The sequence below is a fragment of the Phaseolus vulgaris genome, chromosome 4 (genome assembly GCF_051622355.1).
Source record: "Phaseolus vulgaris cultivar YP4 chromosome 4, ASM5162235v1, whole genome shotgun sequence".
Classification (NCBI taxonomy): Eukaryota; Viridiplantae; Streptophyta; class Magnoliopsida; order Fabales; family Fabaceae; genus Phaseolus; species Phaseolus vulgaris.
Window position 1 is genome coordinate 34,287,722 of NC_143501.1, and position 4,840 is coordinate 34,292,561.

The window sequence follows — 4,840 nt, forward strand, 5'->3', positions numbered from 1 at the left end:
CTAAAGAAAAGAATGAAAATTCTCAAAAAAAAAAAAAAAGTATTCTCATGCATCTAGTTCTTAACAAATAGAATCTTATGGGGAAGATAGCCATAGAATCAATGAGTATTATCAAGCACCCCCTAGGAGATCTAGAAGAAGAGAACAAGAAAGCCCAAGAGAGGTTAGGGTAGACCTACCCCATTTCCATGGAAAGGAAAATGTAGAAGTATATTTAGATTGGGAAATGAAGGTAGAACAACTTTTTGCTTGCCATAGGGTGAGTGAAGAAAGGAAAGTGCCCCTAGCCACTCTTAGTTTTTAAGGGAATGCTAGGTATTGGTGGACATCTTTAGAAAGAGATAGGCGTCTTCATAGGGAGCCTCCCATAGAGTATTGGAATGACCTTAGGGGAGCCCTAAGGCGCCGCCATATACCCTCCTATTATAATAGGGAGTTGATGGACAAGCTCCAAAAACTCCAACAAAGAACTATGAGTGTAGAGGAGTATAGGCAAAAGATGGAGCTTTATATGATGAGAGCCTCCATTAGGGAGGATGAGACCACCACCATAGCTAGATTCTTAAGTGGGCTAAATCTTGAGATAAGAGATAGGGTTGAACTTGTACCTTATCAAGACTTGAATGATTTGGTTCAACTTTGTATCAAAGTTGAACAACAAAATTTAAGGAAAACTTCAAGTCAAAGGGAAGGTTCATATCCTAATTCCTATCCCAAGAGAGATTTTAAAAGGGAGGAGAGTACATCTAAGGAAACACCAAAAGAGACTCCTAAACCCTTAGGTAAAGATATGCTCACTCCACCCATTCGCACTAGGGATGTCAAATGCTTTAAATGTTTTGGAAGAGGACATGTGCAAGCTCAATGTCCCAACCAAAGAACCTTGTTTTTAAAAGGAATATATGAATATACTAGTGGTGATGACGAACCTAGTGAGAAAGAAAAAGGGGGAGATGAAGAAAGAGTGTATCCTTTAGAGGGGGAATTATTGATGATTAGAAGAACCCTCAACAATCAACCTAGTGCAACCATGGACACACAAAGAGAGAACATCTTTCACACAAGATGTAAAGTATTAGAAAACATATGTTCTCTTATTGTGGATAGTAGTTCATGGTGCAATTGTTGTAGCACTAGGTTGGCTGAAAAATTAATTCTACAAATAGTTCCTCATCCTAGACCTTACAAATTACAATGGATCAATGAGAATGGAGAACTAAGTGTAGATAAACAAGTGAAAGTCGAGTTTTCTATAGGTAACTACAAAGACAATGTTTTATGTGATGTAGTTCCTATGGAAGCTTGCCACATCTTATTAGGTAGACCATGGCAATTTGACAAAAAAAACCTTGCACAATGGTCTAACTAACGAGATAACTTTCACTCACCAAGAAAAGAATTTTATACTCTATCCCTTATCACCTTCACAAGTGGTAGAGGATCAAGTACAAATGAAAAAAAAAAAGAGAGGAAGAAAAAATAACAAAAATAGAAAAACAAGAAAAATCCCTTAGGGAGAAAAAGGAGTGGGAGAAGGTCATTCAACAAGAAGAAACCATTAAAAACACATTTGAAAATATGATTCTTGTTGAACAACCTTCAAGTCCTTTTAAAGAAACACATAGAAAAATTCCTAAAGAAGTTAATAACGAAAATTTAGAACAAAAGGGGAAACACCTAGAAAGAAAAATTTTGTACTTCTCTTTAAATTTTGTGAAAAGTTGCCAAACACAAAAGAAAAACAAGAGAAATGGCAACTTAGTAAAATTGATTTTCAAACTAACACCTTTGCTTTGTTTGATGATTCACATAGGTGGACGTTTGATCCGGGAGGACAAGCATAGTTGAAGAAGCAAGAGGCTGCTATCCGAGATCAAATTTGTAGATCTGAGGATAGATCTTCTCAAGAAGGAGGAGATGATGGACACCATCCAGCCATATCCATCCCCCTAGCCATGAAGAAGAAGAAGAAGCAATGGATTTGAGGACAAATCCTTTTTAAGAGGAAAAGTGCCTTCATCTTCACGTTTTTTGGTTGTGGTTGCGGAAGCTTCAATGGTTGCAAGTAGAATAAGGCTCTCCTAGGAGTTGTGTAAGCCTTAGAGGTGCATGAGAAGTAGAGGAAGTAGGAGTGGTTCGGCCATCTCCTTTTGGAAGGTGAAAGGTTTGAAGACTAAGACCCTATTTTAAGAGAATTGGCAAGGAGCAAGTGAAAAGGCACTTTGGCAGCATTTCATTACTCAAAATAGTCTTACAAAATATGACCCAAGCACCTCATTTTATAGGCTTGGAGAGCCGGCCATTTGAAGAGTCAAAAGTGAAATGAATTACAAGCCAAATGAAATGGAAATGCATCCTAAAGAGTCACATGTTTCATGTGTGACCGGTCATAGCTTAAGGTGACTCTTAGGTTGCCTAATGGTCTTTAAAATGACCATCTAGGTTAGCTTAGTGGTTTCTAGAAACCCTAATCTAACCTAGGTTGTATTTTTAGAAACTAAAAATATCCTAATTACAAGCCAAATAATTTTTACAAGCAAATTCCTATGCTACTTGATTACAAAAATTAAAAGACTATTCTACACTAGAGTTTATGACATGTAAAATGTGTCCTCTTGGCCCCTCTTTGACCATAACTCTACTGGTTGCCTCATTTTGATATTTAGGTGGCCTCTTCCATTAGCATAGAATGACATTGATTAAGTAAGAATGTGTACATTAGAGAAACAAGTACTGCTGCATTTGTTTTCCCCTTGATCATTTTTTTGCAGGGATATAGGACATATAATGTATCGATATTTCAATCGAGGGAAGGAAGTTTCCTTGCTGTAAATACAAAGCATATTCATCACAAGGAGGAGAGGTAGAAACAACCAATCTCTAGGAGACTCATTTTCATCAGTCAACCAGAGATCTACCCAAACAAATTGAAAAGGAAAGGCAAGACCTATTGGACGTCTGTGGGAAAGAAAGTTTTTTTTGGAACTTCAACCAAATCATCAACAACATAAAATGGAGTTGTAATCTAATTATAAAACTTTCTAAATTGGGTGACAAAGACTACACTTTTTAGTGTTATAATGTTAAAACAGTAGGAATTTTGTGTATGCAATAGTAAGGCCATGTAAGAGGAAGATGTCATTTTAGTGACATATTTTATTTTTCTTTTGTATAATGATTAGGACAACTTATTACCTCATAAATAAACAATAAATGTAGTATATATTTTGTCATCATCTAAATTAAAAATTATAAAATTGGTAGTCTTATTAAAAAAAACTTAAGTCATATTTGTTTATCAAAATAAACCTATAAACTTATTTACATTCAAAATAAATTGACAGCTTGTGTAATATAAGATTTAAGAAAAAGAATTATATAATCTATCTCCACCAACTCGTAGATTTATTGATTTCAACTTTTTTTTTATAATAATTTGAGGACTCTATCTTCAATAAATAAGATTATGTTAGTAATAAGTAAACTAAAAAAATTAACCTATGAGGTTTCTTCATCAAACTAGCACTTGATTAATTTTCATTACGAGAAAATACTAACTTCATGATTCCATTTTTATTTTGAATTTTATTAAGAAGTCATCTTTAAACATAGAATTCAAATGTATAAAAAAAATATTTCGATTAGCAAACAAACATCAATGTTGTGTGTTCATTTGTAATCTTTGATTGAGTTAGTGATATTTAATTTGAAGATATTTAATTTGATCAAAGCATAAAAAATTTAGAAAGAAATTATAATAGAAGATGATACATACCGATATAAGAAAAGGTAATTGAAAAAGATAGTTGTGAGATTCTATGTTATTAAAAAAAAAGAATGTGAACTGCGTAAGAGCGTAAGAACTACATGCACATTGTCAACCTTTGAGAAGGAAGCAACTAGATGTAAAGTTCTTATTGTTAGGATAAACAACAAAAGTCATGATAATAGTGTGATGAACACTAAATACAAAGAAAAATTTTCATCTAATGGAGAGATTGGGAAAAGTATATAGTGAAGAAAATATTATCAAATAAGGAGTGGGGAAAATACCAAATTTTAGAAGAAAAATGGTTAAAAGAAAAAAGCGTATAGACAAAGAGATTTTATAGGTTCTTCTTAGTTTAAAAGCAGCAATTACATCAACAATATGGGATTTTGGTAAATTGAGATATGAGAGTGGAGGCTAACACGGAGAATGAATATCTTTAAATGGAAGAAGATAGTGTTGGAGGACCTCAAATTAGGAATTACCAATACATCACTACATAGGAATAAGAAGAAGATGAGGTTATGGGGGAAGGAAGCTCTATTTGCCCAAATCTGCATACAATATCATTCAAGCCATAAAAATTGGTGAATTCCAACCACATGCTACATTGAACAAGCTCTTGACCTACAAAGTCCCTCCAAAGGCTTTGTGCCTCTCTTTGAAGCTATTTTGAAATAGACTCCTAACTAAGGATAATTTAAAAAAGCCCAATATATTACTCCCTCCTAACTAGCTATTGTGCCCTTTTTGAAACTCCAGTGATGAATCAACTAAACATATTTTCTTCACTTGCAACTTATTAACGTAGACTTTATAAAAAGAAACGGATGCATTCATGTTTTAATAAATATATGCACTAAATAGCTTCATATTATAAATACATACATACATGATTCTAATACTTTAAATTTAATCTGTAAAAACATTAATAAAAACATTAAATACTTTCTTATTATAAATATTTTTTAAGAATAATAAGTTTAGTTTTATATAAAAGTACTTACTTCATGCATTTATTTATTGTAGCATTTATATAAATATTAAATAATACTCTCTCTATTTTTTTTA

At 33.0% G+C, this 4,840-nt stretch overlaps 1 pseudogene; it reads left to right on the forward strand.

Moving 5' to 3' along the window:
* The first annotated feature begins 211 nt into the window (after positions 1 to 211).
* On the forward strand, positions 212 to 1,475 carry LOC150028024 (uncharacterized; annotated as a pseudogene).
* Positions 1,476 to 4,840: the final 3,365 nt, after the last annotated feature.